Genomic DNA, 16,931 nt, shown 5'->3' on the forward strand with positions numbered 1-16,931 from the left:
TTGTGGTGAGTAAATTTAATAAAGTGTCATTGAATTATTTTGAAGAGTGTGTTTTTTATTGGATCACCCCCAAAAGGAGCACAATCGGAAAGCAATGTGGTGGAGCAAGTGAGAATGAGTTAAAATGAATTTTTGAACTGGGAGAACAAAAGTTGCTGGCTGTTTCAATGGGTGTCATAGGGGTGGGTCTGGTTATGGGGCATAGAGAAAGAAGTGTTCCCAAAGATAACCCAGATTATATTAGGTGAAACAGGAAAAAGGACCCAGGGGTTCTTATTCCAACCCATTGTGTATCTCCCAGAATCTCCCAATGTATTGTGAAGAGAATAATAATTGGGGAATCTTTCCTGAACTCTGAGGTGTGATGAGACAACATTCTAAGGAAATTTATTTTATTTATTTAACACACTTGTATCCCGCTCTTCTCACCCTGAAGGGGACTCAGGGTAACCTCACAAAGGCAAAATTCAATGTCGTATAAACATATACATGAAAGATTATTCATGAAAGATGATTACAAGACAAAATGGAAAAGGTAGTGCAGGCATACTGCATGTACCAATGGATCCACCTCTCACAATTCATAATTTTGGATCTAATTTTCAATAACATAATCATGATGAGCAGATAGTACTCAAACAATCCTCCCTCTAAATTCTTCAATTTTAAAGCTAATTTTAACATGTGTGGCTAAAGTTTCAGGTAGCATTTGCTTCTGAATGTAGCATAAACACCGGGCATATGGTATGTCAAATGATTTTTGTATAATCTGTTTGGAAAAATGACTATTGGGATGTAAAGTATTTCAATTTTTTTACTTAATTTTTATTTATTTTTTTAAAAGCACAAGTTGAATCCACCAATCTATATAAATAAAAATGTAATGTTCATTTGTGGGATTAACAGAACTCAAAAACCAGTGGGCCAATTGACACCAAATTTGGACAGTATACACCTAACAACCCAATGTATGTCCTTCACTAAAAAAAATTGATTTTATCATTTGGGAGTTGTGGTTGCTGGGGTTCATAGTTCACCTACAATCAAAGAGCATTCTGAACTCCACCAATTAAGGCATTGAACCAAACGTGGCATACCGGACTCCCATGACCAACAGAAAATGCTAGAAGGGTTTGGTGGGCATTGACCTTGAGTTTGGGAGTTGTAGTTCACCTACATCCAGAGAGCACTATGGACTCAAACAATGATGGATCTGGACCAAACTTGGCACAAATATTCCATATGCCCAAATATGAATACAGATGGAGTTTGGGGAAAATAGACCTTGACATTTGGGATTTGTAGTTACTGGGATTTATAGTTCACCTACAATCAAAGAGCATTCTGAATCCCACAAACAACAGAATTGGGGCAAATTTCCCACACAGAAACCCCATGACCAACAGAAAATACTTAAGGCCATCCAGTCCAACTCTCTTCACCAGGGCAAGAAAATGTAATCAGAGCCCTCCTGACAAAGAGCCATCCAGCCATAGACATAGATAGATATGATTCACACACAGAGAGAGATATCGCATCATAGATTTGAAAGGGACCCCTAAAGAAGGACTATGATATGTTGCATATTCCAGAGTAGGCAAACCAGACAATCTCCACATCAACACTGACAAAGAAACAATAAGAAATACTGTTTACCTACAAGCATAAAGAAATTACTTATATTAGAAATGAACACTTTCTCATTACTTTATTTTCCAGATCACCAGACTGGGTCACAGCAAGGTGTGACAGGGGACGGCTAGTTAAAGATAAAAAATAAAGTGCAAAGACACTAAAATACCCCCATTTTATTGTCTCTTATTGGTTTTGCCATTTCCAACAGATCATCTTGTGGTCACTGAAAAAGAACACAGTCCCATTGGTCTGCTTTGGGCTCTTTCTCCTTTTTGGCTCCTCCTCTAACTGCACCTCCCAAAAGTATTATACATTTGAAAATCTTGTCATTTTTCTTCTTGTGCTGGATGATACCACATGGGATACTTAAGAGTCCAAACACAGAAAAGGATACAGATACAAGAATTGTGATTGTTGTTTTAAAATCAAAAGTAAAGAGGTGATGAATAGATTCCAGAATTCTGACTTTTTTATTCCAGACCTATTGCAAGGATAAAATTAATGAGCACAAATCCAGTTGGCAGTTCTAAATACAGTAGATTAATTGAATTAACTGCTATATAGTAAGCTACAAAGCTCACTGATTCAGTGGATCTACTGTAGTTGAGACCATCAATTAGATTAGGCCACTGTTTATAGAAAGTTATAATAGACTTAAACATCATGATGTAATAGTTAAATCTTGGCCTAGGATTCAATCCTCATCCAGCCATGGAAACCAACTGGGTAGTGTTGAACAAGTACCAGTATCTCAGCCTCTGAGGAAGGCAATGTTAAATTTGAATAAGCCTTCTAAGAAAACGCCACAATAGGCACACAACAACAACAGACTTAAGATATCAGGCTGGAAATGCCATGAGTTGGAGTTAAACAAAAAGTACCAAGAGGAACAGCAGATGTACCACAATATCACATCAGGGCTTTAAAGTGGGCAACCTTGCATTTCTGCTGCCTGCAGAATTCTGAGAAATGTAGTTTTGAATGGCGAGGACACTTTTGAGTATTAGAAAGGCATGTTTGAGAAGTAGCTGCAGTTATACATTTCCATAAATTCATATAATAGGAAATCAAGAAAATAATAACAATCTGAAATTAGGCCCCTCGCCAAAACATGGACTTCACTGCCAAACTACTGTATTTCAGCACTAAATAGTCACATTTTATGCCCCTTTTTCAGAAAAAGGGTATGTGAGTATTACACATGGGGAAAATGTGTTGGTATTACTTTACACAACCTATCTAGTGCAGGAATAATCCAATTTCTCCACATCACATGACAACTGTAGAAATGTTCAGCCGTTTCTCTGGCTGCTATGGCTCTTCATGGGCCAAGTCCAAAAGCTGGTATTATCGCTCTCTTCAAACCAGTGCTTCTGGACTCAATCCAGTGAAGAATGTGACAATACTGGCTTTCGGACTCAGCCCCATGAAGGGCCATAGCTTCTGTAGTAGCTACAGAAGACAAAACAGAAATCACCAAAGAAGAATTCAAATAAATAACCAACTTCTGCAGGGAAAAGGTTCGCAAGGCTAAAGAGCAAAATGCGTTCGGGCTTGCCAGGGACATTAAAACAATAAAAAGAGTTTCTTTCCTTATGTTGGTAGAAAAAAGAAGAACAAGGAGGTGATAGGGTGTAACGTAATTAGCAGCTGACCATAGGTTAAATATATCAATGACCGATGCTTTTGATAGATATGACTGCCACCACCTCAGCTTTATTGGCCTGAGGTACCAAAAGGTGTGAGTGTGTAGTAGGTAAGGTGTGTTTGCCCTTGGTTCTTCTGTAACTCTTTTACTGGTTGACTGGACTTTAAAAGGGTCTGACAGACTGAAGCTGACACCAGTTAAAAGTGAACTAGAAAAGGTTTATTGAACTTTAAACAAATAGCAACTCATAGAATGAGTGGTACAGAAGCGTAATTCAGTTGTAGAGACTTGGTTGGGTTAAGCATTTAGTTCTACTGACAATAAAGCTTTTATTAACTGTGAGTTTCCTTAAACACACCGTTCTATTCTTAGAAACAGTATCTACTAGAGAACAGACCCCTATCTGTCTCACACGCAGGGCAATAAGCTCTCTCTTAAACTTCTCCTAAGTCTAAGCAGACAAAACTCTCTTTAACTGGTCCTCTCAACACAGTAAAAACCCTAGCCTTTGTCTCAATCTTATTCCCTATCCTTAAGGCTCACTTCCAAGCTTTCTTTCCCTGTCAGACTCCCACTTTAGCTTCCTCTCCTAAAATCCCATCCCTCTGTGTCTGATGTCAAGACACTTCTCTCTCTGTCCAAAACTGACAGCCTCTTTCCCTCTCTCAACCGACTCCTCCCCTAATTGCTCTCACCAATCAGGAGTCGGCTTGACTCCTCCTCCTGCTTCTGCCTGTCTTACAAGATGACAGCCACTGTCCTTCAGGCCTCGGCCTGGTCGCCTTAAAGGTAGATTTCACTACATAGGGCCTCTGTGAGGAGAAGATGGGGGTAATGCTGACAGGGGATAGGAAAAAGGCAGAACTACTTAATGCCTTCTTTGCCTCAGTCTTCTCACAAAAAAGAAAGCTGTCCTCAAACTCAGCAAAATGAAGTTGATGAAGGATTAGGGGAAATCCAACCTCAAATAGGGAAACAAGTCAACCAGGAATACTTGGCCACTCTAAACAAATTTAAGTCCCCAAGACCAGATCAACTGAGTATTGAAGGAACTACTGGAAGTCATTTTGGAACCACTGGCAATAATCTTTGAGGGTCCTTGGAGACTGGGACAAGTCCCAGCAGATTGGAGGAGGGCAAACGCAGCCTCACATAGCTGGTATGTTTTTCTTCATAAATAACTTTTGCCATTTTGACCACACTTTGATGTTGCTTGGTCAGGTAGGTATAGTGCTATCCCTAGCATCTCTCACCTGTTGGCTATTCCTTTTCACAGAGTCACATTACAAATCCCTGTACACATGTAGAAGCCAGTCTACACATATTTATAAAAATGGGTGGCTAGAAGACTTGTTTGTGGGTACAAGCCACATTTTCTACATCTAAATGGGTAATCAGTGTTTATTCAATTATTCCTAATGTCACCATTGATATATTGATGGTGGACGGCTTTGATTTTGTCAGTTCATTTCCCCTTGACCACCATATTTTGCCTAAACACCTCACACTTTGGCATTCTACAGCCAAACATACCCACCTTTGCTGCCATTCTGATCTTGAGATACCCCTGTTTCTGGTGATGTCCTAATTATGCAATGATTATCTTATTGGTTTTTTGCTGTTGCTTCATATATTGTGACTGCTCACAAGTCTTTCTCATTTATTTGGTGGAATAAAAATGAAATGAGTGTTGCAGTAGAACTTCAGCAGGCAGTGAGACTCTTGAAATAATTCATCTCAGAGACACAGAAAGTAAAATACGTGTGAACATTTCTGGTTGCAATTTGCAAGACATTTCCCCCAGCAATTAAATTTGGAAAAGATGGAAGTAAATTCCATTCCCTGTATTGGAATCTATTCTAAAGAGCACTGAAGTGCAGCTTGTTTTTCTAAATGCCTACCTTATGATAACATGATGTCAACTGAACATTTACCATAAACTTCTTAATAGTATTTGGCAGCTTAAGTAAGGGCCAAATAGTTGCCTCTGGTCTCAAAAATGTATGTGCTTGACAAAGCAAAATGATGTGTAAAAGAGTGAAGATAGCTTTTATGTTTTCCTGGAGGGTGCCAGTAGAAATGTGGAAACATATGGATCCCAGGACTTGGTGACTTGGTGGATAGTGCCACTAGTTGGCACTAGAATATATAGAATTGAGGCTGACTCAAGCATTTAATATTCTGTTTCCTGTTATGTATTTTCTGCTCAAATATTTTCCTGTTCAATAGCAAGGCTGGATCTCCACCCACAGACATTAGAATATGAGGAGCAAAGAATTGCACATGGCTGCCTGCTGAGCGTTTAGTGGCCTCTTTCCAGATGTGGCAAATGGAAGCAGCTGCCCTATTCTTGCACAACAAACTCTAGAGAGCTAAATCATTTGCTTTCTTTCTGTGATTTCTGCCCTTTCCACAATGGCTGGCTCAAAGAAAAGGCCCTCCCGGATATTCTTGGGATGGGGCAAACCATAATTGCCTTTAATCCCAAAGACACAAGCATTGCTTTGTTCGCACTTCTTATGTAAACTGAAGTTGAAAACTGTGATTTTGCCAGATCTCCATCATATATAGAGGAGACAGAGACGAGTCAAAACCATAACTGCATTAAGTTTCAAACAAACTGTCTGGTGTGATGGGATCATAACAGGTTTGGGTTAGATATCAGAGGTCAGAAAGCTCTTTTTTATAGACTGGCTGATTTGTAGTTAAATATTAAAGATCCAAAGAAGTTGTGTTCCGCACTGAACATCCTGCATTAAGGGGAGAGATTAGAAGTGCTCTAAGGCTGGATCTACACTGCCCTATATCCAGGATTTGCTCCCAGATTATCTGCTTTGAACTGGATTATATGAGTCTACATTGCCAGATAATCTGGGATAATCTGGGATTGGATCCTGGGATATAGGGCTGGATTTACACTGTATAAATCTAAATTTTATATGACTTTAATTATATAGCAGTGTAGACTCATGTAATCCAGTTCAAAGTAGATAATGTGGATTGTCTGCTTTGATAATCAGGATTATATAGAAGTGTAGCTACAGCCTAAGGCCCCTTCTACACCGCCATATAAAATCCAGATTATCCAATTTGAACTGGATTATAAGGAAGTGTATACTCATATAAAGTTCAAAGCAGATAATGAAATGGCAGGGAGAAGGTTTGAGGAAAAGAGACAAAGAGTGATCCTGAGAACTGAAAAGCATGGCTTTATTCTCGGTTGTGAATTAACTGCATTGATAATCTGGATTACATGGCAGTTTAGATATGACATAAGTCCTTTGTACACTGCCATATAAAATCCAGATTAGCTTATTTGAACTGAATTATAAAGCAGTGTAGACTCACATAATCCAGTTCAAATCAGATAATGTGGATTATCTGATAATCTGAATTATATGGCAGTGTAGAAGGAACCAAAGATACTCAACAACTCAATGATTCGATAAAATCCAAATGAAAGAACAGGTCCACGTTTTCATTTTCCTTACATGACACAGAAGCAAAAATGTTTTACTTTGTTTTGGTGAATAATCCACTGCGTTTGTCTTGACGTAAAAGCCAATTTCAGCTACTCCCTTTCTCTATTGCAAAGGCAAAATGTAGAGATGAAATTGTGAGCTGTTTCTTTTTCTGTTTGTCTGTTTGTCAAAGCAGACTGAAATGCATGTATCTCAAAATGGCATGGTATGCTAAAAATGTTTCAAATGAACTCAGATTGATGACTCAAGCTGCATGAAATCCAGGCGCTGCCAAAATTATTGATAAGATCTACAGCTGCAGTCTTGAATTCGCTCACTATAACAGTGCGTGCCCAAAACCATGCTAAATAAATACCCAAGAGAAACATGGAATGCTCTGCTGTCTGGGATGAACTGGAAAAGTAATCTCAGATTGTATTTTAGCTGCACCAGGTGGCTGTTGGCAAGTCCATTGTCACCTCAGTCTAGTGGTTGGGGAAATTATGTTTATACTGCAACTCCCAGAATACACCCCCCTCCCCAAAAGACTTGCTTTCCAACTCAGTCCAACTCAGTCCAGCTTAGTCCAAAAGGTACTTATGATACGTAAACAGAATACAGGGCTGTCAATATTAGCAGTGTAACCTGTCTGTTCTCAGTTCATACAAAGACAAAGATAGATGGCAAACTAACTGCTGCCTTGAAAAACACAAACTGTATTGTCATAACCAACTGTTGAGCTCATGCACTTCAGAAAACTAGCATGTTTATTATCGATAATTATTCTACTGAAGAAGACCACTGAAATGACTTCACGAGTTCCTGAGAACGTAGGCCTAAATATGTTTTGAAATTTGCCACCATAAACACTTTTTGGAATTTTTTCAAGCATTCATAAATTGTTATTTATAAGGACCTGGGTTCATTATTATGATCGTGTTAGGAATAGATTTGTTTTGCCAGTGTGTTTACAATCCATGTTGTGAGTTGATGGAATTCTATTTAGGTAATTGTTGGCTGTTGCTTTTTTTTTTTTAATTTGTCCGGGCTGGTTGTTTTAACACAGTGTTTCTCAACCTTCCTAATGCTGCAACCCCTTAATACAGTTCCTCGTGTTGTGGTGACCTCCAACCATAAATTATTTTTGTTGCTACTTCATAACTTAATTTATCTACTCTTATGAGTTGTAATGTAAATATCTGATATGCAGGATGTATTTTCATTCACTGGATGAAATTTGGCACAAATACCCAATACACCCAAATTTGAATACTGGTGGGGTTCGGGGTGGTGGGACTGATTTTGTCATTTGGGAGTTGTAGTTGCTAGGATTTATAGTTCACCTACAATCAAAGATCATTCTGAACTCCACCAACAATAGAATTTAACCAAACTTGGCACACAGAACTTCCATGAATAACAGAAAATAATGAGTTTGGTTTCTTTGAGTTTTGAAGTTGTAGTTCACCTACATCCAGAGAGCACTGTGGACTCAAACAATGATGGATCTGGACCAAACTTGGCATGAATCCTCAATATTGTCAGTGTATGATTTAATGTTAATATATGTGTGTGTTTAAATGTAACTTCATGCAGTAGATATATGGTTGCCATTAGATTGTATTGCTAGGATGTATGTTTATATTAGAGGCTGTGAGAAAGTAACCCTGAGACACTCTCTGTGTGTAACTGTGAGAGAATTGAAAAGTTTGGCCCAAATGTGAACATTGGTAGAGTTTGGGGGAAAATAGACATTGACATTTGGGACTTGTAGTTGCTGGGATTTATAGTTCACCTACAATCAAAGAGCATTCTGACCCCCACCAATGATAGAATTGGGCCAAACTTCCCACACAGAACCCACATGACCAACAGAAAATACTGTGTTTTCTGATGGTCTTTGGTGACCCCTCTGACCCCCCAGGGGTCCTGACCCCCAGGTTAAGAAATGCTGTTTTAACAGCTTTTGAAAATTTGGTAGTATTCATAGAATATATTGAGACAGATTTGAGTTCTCAAGGATTATGTTGTTAATTCTGTATGTATATTGACAATCTATATTACAGTCTATTAAATAGGGTAACTGAGTACAAGCCTGCAATGTCATGACTATTTGCCATTCTGTATACATTTTATGCTGATCCTATTACAATGGGGGTTTTTTCATACATGTTACTTCCATTATTTGTCTGGGGTATTTTTGTTGTTGAAAAATCAATCCCCCCAAAAGAATGAATTAAACATGTAATATAACTTCCACACTTGCGAAAGACCAATGGTTCAGGCTTTCACAAAGGTTCATCTTCACAACCACCCAGAGTCTGGACACTCCTGAAAGGATTAAATCAATCCGTATTGTTCAGTATGTTTTTCATTGGTTTGTCTATATTTGCATAAGCTTCTTCATTGTTTCAGAGACTGCTCCTTTTGTATATTCATATAATACCACCACAGACTCTTTACATTGCCTTAAACTATATGATTAAACCTAAGCCTGGGCGAGCACTCTGAACCGTTCAAATGGACAAATGACAGATATCAATTCTTCCCATCCACCTCTGACATCAGCAGGAGTCCCCAGTCAACCGAAGCCATATCCTGGCTTGAACATGTCTAAGCCAATCAGGGAGGGAGCGGGTCTTTGTAATGACTGTCAAGGGGAGTAAAATGCCTTGCAAGGATATGTCCGGTTCCTTTTGAGCAGAGGCTCTGTATCAGACATCTTTTGAGGCCTTAAAGTTAATAAACCTCTGTTTGTTGCTTTCAGACTCAATCTTCACATGCCGAGTGACAAATCCACACCACTCATTTAAAAGACTAGATGATTTTGGCTTATTTTTCATTAGTCATGGTCTTGTTCAATATCTATATAAATAAAAATGTAATGTTCGTTTGTGGGATTAACATAACTCAAAAACCACTGGATGAATTGACACCACATTTGGACACAAGGCACCTACTAACCCAAGGAGTGACCATCACTCAAAGAAAATTGATTTTGTCATTTGGGAGTTGTAGTCACTGGAATTTACTGTTCACCTACAATCTAAGAGCATTCTGAACCCCATAAACGATAGAATCGGGGCAAACTTCCCACACAGAACCTCCATGACCAACAGAAAATACTTAAGGCCATCCAATCCAACTCCATTCATCAGGGCAAGAAAACGTAATCAAAGTCCTCCTGACAAAGAGCCATCCAGTCATAGATATAAATAGATATATATGATTCTCACACACACACAGATAGAGCATCATAGATTTGAAAGGGACCCTTAAAGAAGGACAATGATATCTTGCATGTTCCAGGGTGGGCAAACCAGACAATCTCCACATCAACACTGACAAAGAAACAGCATAAAATACTGTTTACCCACAAAAAAATTACATATTTTAGAAACCAACACTTTCTCATTACTTTATTTTCCAGATCAACAGACTGGGCCACAACAACGCGTGGCAGGGGACAGTTAGTAGGAAAATAATTCTGCATTATGAACATGTTGTTGTTCTATTAAAATACCTGGGCAAAATGAGACTTCAATTTCATCCTGGAATGAAAAGTGACACCAGAATATGTGCAGCCTAATGTTGTTGATAATCTGTACCCTCAAATCATTTCTGAGGTCTGGCAACCATAAGATAATCTATCACAGGGTTTTCTTGGCAAAATTTATTCCTTTGCTTTCCTTTGAAACTGAGAAAGAGTGACTACTCATTGCCTGTAAAAGGAAAATTGTTAACCAATCAGATCTTTTCTAAAGCCCATCAGTTTATTTATTTACCTGATTGATGATCAACCATTCTCTCTATAAGGAGGCTCAAGATGGTTCACAGTATGCTTAAAAAGCAAATCCCATTGAAATGACAATAAGTCATAACATTAAATTACAGTTAATGAGAGCCAATGTGATATAGCAGTTTTAATTTTGGAGAAAGATTCTGGAGGCTGGGGTCAATTTCCCACTTGACTATGGAAACCCACTGGGTGATCTTGAGCAAGTTGGACCCCTTTTACACTGCCATATACTCCAGTTCAGTGTAGAAGGGATCTCAGGCCCCTTCCACAGATGAATAAAATCCACAGTGTCTACTTTGAATTGGAATATATGGCAGGGTGGACTCAGATAACTTAGCACACATCCAGACAGCCCCTTTAATGCGGGAGTTACCACAATTAAAAGGAGGCTGTCCAGATGATGTCCTGGACAAGCCCAAATTAATTTGCCAAAAACCAGAAAAACCCGGGTTTGTGGCAAATTAATTTGTTAGTGGGTTTATTCTGCACCTTCCTGGAAGTCCAGACAGTCCAGTCCTGCAGTCCAGACAGTAGTCCCATGGTTTTCCAGACTAAACTAGCTCAGAAAACTGTGAGAACATCAACCTCCTCTCCAAAAGCCCCCCAAAGACCTGAAAAACAAAATAACTTGTTAGAGGGCTGCTGGAGCTGCTGGCATGTAGAAATGACGAGCCAGGCAAAAAGGGGGAGGAGGAAAATTGCTTCTGCCCCCCCCCCCCTTCTCCTGGTGTGTCATTTTTACAAGCCGGGAGAGCTCCGGCAGCCCTCTAATGGAGGCCTGGTAAGTTCTTCTGTTTTTTACTGGGCTTTTGGGGAGGGGGTTAGAATGTCTGAGTGTTCTCCTGGAAAGTGCTGGGAGAACATCTGAACACCCACCCCAGAAAGCATGGACTTCCTGGGGTATGTGTAGATGGGTCCCTGGGAACATTCATGTTTTTTAAATGTGTGTTCCTGGGATAAATGCTTGTCTGGAAATGTTCCCAGTTCAAAGCGAATATTGTGGATTTTCTGCCTTGATATTCCAGGTTATATGCTGTGTGGAAAGGCCATTGGCCTCAGATGGACACCAAGGTACTTCCCTCAACAAATCTTGCCAAGAAAACCCTGTGATAAGGTTGCCATAAGTCAGAAATTACGTGATTTAACAACTACGACAATCCATATTAGTGCAGCATACCCACATTAAACATTATTTTCTCAACAACCATGCAGTTATCTATTTTAAAAAGGCATTTTCATACAAAACTGTAAGAGGGAGAGTTCCAATCTTGCCTCCCTTGGAAGGGAGTTCCACAGAGTGTTAAGAAATGATCTGACCTTGGGTGTATAAAAGGAAACCTTTCATTGCCCATTTTGGAAGAAAGGGTTAGGAAACTTAATTAGGCCAACTAATTAAAGGGACAGTTCTAGGGGAAAGCAGTTCACAGCTAAATAGAAGCAACAGAGCAAACCTGTGAGGTGTTGAGGAGATTATGTGATAACAGACCCCAAATACAAAGTGTTTCCTGCAGCCATGTTTATGTGAATATGAGAGGGAGGCAATATTTTTAATCCAACCATGCATACTCATACTCTTATCTCAACTTCTCATCAATTGCAATAAAAAAGAAAAGTTCATCAGATCCAGAACTGGCATAGTTTGGGTTTTTTGGGGGGGGGGGCAGTTAAATTTAGAGGAATAAAAGATCTTGGGATGGTCTACATCCATGGTCTCCTTTGTGCACTCAAGAAACAAATTACACAGAAGTAATTAAAGATATCTGAGCAGCAAGAAACAGGAGATGGGTGATAGATTAATGCCTCTTTTCACACAGCATGAAGGTTTATAAAGAACTGGTTGCATCTGGATGCATTGATAAATTGGTATTGTTGGAACTAACTGACCAGAAACTAACAAAATGAACCAGTGAGTAATGAAACAAAAGCTTCCAGTACAAACTTGAATTATTCAGTTGTCGCTCCTCTAGCCAAGCTTTGAACTTGGTTTCTCATTCATAAGGACACGTAATTATCTGGCTGGGGTGCCTCGTAACTTAATTCCTGGCTGACAGCCTTCAGACCTAAGATAATCAATTTTCTTGCTATTGACTGGAGTTATATTGCTGAGCCCGATACACACATACATGGTGTCCCCCAAGAGGCTAGTGCTTGTTGGATTCAGTTTTCTCAAAAGAATCCAGGGATTGAATTCTGTGAGGAGTAGAAGGAATTTGTGGAAGATGGGGAAGAGACTGTGAGAGAAGAGTGGATTTATGTGGTTAAGGTTTAGGTTAGTTGCATTGCACAATAATAGAGCCAGTGTGGTATAGTGGGTTTGAGTACTAGAGTATGACCCTGGAGACCAAGGTTTTATTCTTCACTCAGTCATGGGTGACCTTGGGTGAGTCATATACTCTCAGGCCCAGAAAACTTGGGGAGCCATAAATAAGAACCACTCAAAGGGACACAACAACAAATTGATGATGATGATGATGATGATGATGATGACATTATTTTTATACCTTGCCACCATCTCCCCAAGGGGACTTGGGGCGGCTTACAAGGGGGCAAGCCCAAAATTACAGATAAAAACAGAAACACATTAAAATCAATCAAATAAAAACATAACACAGTCACAAAACATCGTCATGAAACAATCTTATGGCGGAGATAAAAGGTATTAAGCCTTTTTTCCAGTACTTGGTCACTATTCCTTGAGCCATAGTGAAACAGACTGTACTACACTAAAACAAGATGAACAACTCAGGTCTATGAATGAGGTATTTTTAATAGCATCTCAAAATGTGTAGTGTAGACTATCCCATTTTGTGTAAATTGATATTTATTTTAATGTTTACTTTTAGAGTTCAAGTATTGGGCTGAATTCCTATTGTAATTTTTTCTAGCGTACAGCGATTGCATCAGTTTGATTTACTTATGTGTTAGCTCACCATTCAGGAATTGAATGAACAGGTTTACACATTCATCAACATTCCATGGATATAAACTGGGGCAATTGTAGCCAGCAACATCAGAGTGCGGTCAAGTTTACAAGAAACTATAAGAATCTGCAGTAGCTTGCTTTTGCTAGAGACTATTGGGTTAACTAAGAGCTCATCAACAAGGGCCACTCAAACTAGAGCCAGACTAGAGCAGAAATGTTCTGTAATGGTCCTGAAGTTCATGTCACACACATTTCATTCTCAACATGCAGCGGAGCAGAGTCCGGATGGTCCAGTTGGGCCAAGACTGACCCCTTGTCATCTGTGTCATTATCACTGCTCCCAGATAGCCACAGAGCTCCATGAGAGAAATTGTTTGTCATACCACCCTTAATGAATAGTAAAAAGAAGCTGGTACATTTTAAAAGCAACTGAGAAATTGGGATGGCAGAGGATTAATCAGCATTATTCCATCTAGATAGGGATAGTTGGTAGGTATGGGTTTACTCTGGCTGAGACAAAACAAGAGGATTTCAAGGATTGCATATAAGTCATACCTGGAAATTCCTAGGCAAGCCACAAATGAAACACAGATTGTATGGTAAATTGACAAAGCAGGAATCAAATTTGGGCATTTATTGACTTGAAACAATTCAGATTATTTATATTAAATATACAATTTACAAGTAACACATCATTTCAGAAGAGCTGCGGCAACAGGGATTTCTTGTTTGTCCCTATCTCACCTGTGCAGTATGTATTAGAGTGACAGCCGTTAATTCTCCATTTATTCACTTATTTAGGTCAAGTGTCTCAGTCTGTGACCTCAAGGTTAGGAAAGCTGAGAATTTCCCTGCTAAACAAGGACTCATTATACATCTGAAACAAGCACAAAGAGTTGGCTTTGTTTGCTGGAATAATTCCTCTTACTTCAGCAGAACTTCATGTCCAGAGTATCACAATAGGATGTACTGAAGGTAAGGATTTTAAACACCCAGCTCTATTAAAATGTGTCCAAGGGAGCTGCTTTCTTTCTAAAATTTTGTCCTCAGAAGCCATGGGAAGTGGTCAAATAAGCTGAAAGGAAGACAACTGGTGTATTAACTTTTTGCATTTCAACCACCTGGACAGAAGTCTGATTTTGAATGGGTGCCAAAAGGTGGGATCATCTAACTGACTATGTTATAGCTATTAAAAAAATTACCCATGTCTAGTAACAGGAACCTCTGACCAGCTGGGTGGTTATATCCAAGCTGGAGAATTATAACAGTTTGACATCATATTAACTACAATGGCACAATGCTATGGAATTCTGGGATTTGTAGTTTTGCTCTGTCAGAGAGCTCTAGTGCCACAACAAACTACAAATCCTAAGATTCCATAGGATGGAGCAGTTAAAGTAGTGTGAAACTGCTATAATTCTACAACATAGATGTTAGGCACACTGAAGAACGAATTCCTGCTGAAACAATCAAAAGACAAGAACAAGTCTTGCAGAAGAGTAAGTGTGGCTTTTGTATCACACCTCAAGCAACAAGGAGAAGCAGGCAACGAATATATTAGTATGACTGCTACTATTACCTTTGTATAGAGACATGTCACTAAACCAGCATCCTGCATTGTAACATGAGACTTCACCTGTGCAGTCCCGCATCAAAGAGGTATTGAATATCTCCTCCTGCAATATCCAAAAATAGGACACACACACAGAGTCCAGCATGGTTCTGAGCCTAATTCTTTAATTATATGGACAAACATGTGGCTGAGGATTTTTGATGCACACAAAATACTAATGACCTTATCACATTAAGCCCCCAATTCCAGTGAGGCCTGGCGTGGGAAACCTGTCACCTCATCCTGCATCGCCCACCTTTCCCCTCACCTCATTCCACAGGGAAAAGCCTCACCACCACCTAGCTTCCCTCTGTTGTTTTTAATACAACACGGGAATTCCTTCATGTTGCCACCCCACTGCCTATGCCAATTTCACCCCTCTTCAGGCATGGATCAGAAATAGATGAAAGAATATTATGGGAGCTGGCAGGCTACGTGCCTGAAGAGGGGTGAAATCAGAATACAATGGGCAATTCTGATGAGATGGTTAGTCAAACTTGCAGAAAATTCTCAATGATATACAATCGGTTCCAAGGAAGAAAGTTAAAAATAGCTTAGAACACACTACAAAAAAAGGGGGGGGGAGAGCAACATGTCTAAATCATGACTCATTGGCTAGGAACTGAAAACCACCTCCAAATCCTGACACCAAACTCTGGGTTCTTTGGAGATATTCAGGAGACATATCCTCTAACGTGTAAAACTACACTGAAATAATGATCTAAGTATCCCACCAACACACAAGCTAAGGATGATTTAATTTAATATTCTATGGGTTAAACAAAGCATGGTGTATTTTTTTTTACCCACACATGTTCACAGGAGTGCTGTTTAAATTGAACCTACTTGATTGTCAATGAGTTTAATACATACACTCAGTTTATACCTCAATTCAGAGGATTCCACAAGAATATGAAGGGGGTGGTCCTTTTGACAGGAAAGTTGGATTTAGTGGTTTGGTGAGTAAAAAAGAAAACAGATTTCAAAAGTTCCCTATGTATATAACCAAGGCTAGAGCAGTGTAGTTCAGGATAACTTTGTGGTTGTTATTCTGTGTCTTTGAGTCATTTCCAATCATGGAGATCCCAAGGAAACTGGTGACAACATTCATCAGCAAGATTTGTTCAGAGGAAGCTTGTCATTACCTTCCTCCAAAGCTGAAAGAGCTTGATTTTCCCAGGATCTCTCAGTGGGTTTCCACGGCTGAGTGGCAATTCATTCCCAGATTCCTAGACCAACGCACTCAAATCGCTACACCATGCTGGCTCTCGAGAATTAATTTTTGAATGCAAACATATGCTCTGCATTGTTTGGGGTATTAATAACAAATACAAGATCCCATCTGGCTCTGCTTCTTTGAGATTATAGTTTTACTTGGAAGGCTTAAAAGTATTAGAAGTCTGTGCAGAGATCAAATATGTGGTGTTAATTTTTCAAGAGCCCATTTGTGTAGGAGGATATGCTCCTCCTTTCTTAATTGCTTTTTAAGTGGATTCTGGCACACCAACAACAGTATATTTGAGGACTGTGGGAAAGATACTACTATGGCAGGGCACATGTACTGTATACCATTGCATTGCTGCCAACAATATTTCCTGTGCAATACTGGTTTTAATCTTGTCCTACTCTTCCAAACACAGATGTTTGGGATTCTGTTGGGTATTTTTTAGCCTAATTGGGGTAATGGTCAATTTATGAGTACTAAGGCATTTATGTTCTAGCATAGCCTAACATAGAACACTCTACTTTTCTGTACCATCAAAGAACATTATAAGCCATTGATACTTTCAAATAGCCCCTATTATTGTCTTTACTAATTGTCTTTACTAATGCCTGGAGGATAAAGGTCTTAG

The sequence above is a fragment of the Anolis sagrei genome, chromosome 4 (genome assembly GCF_037176765.1).
Source record: "Anolis sagrei isolate rAnoSag1 chromosome 4, rAnoSag1.mat, whole genome shotgun sequence".
Taxonomy (NCBI): domain Eukaryota; kingdom Metazoa; phylum Chordata; class Lepidosauria; order Squamata; family Dactyloidae; genus Anolis; species Anolis sagrei.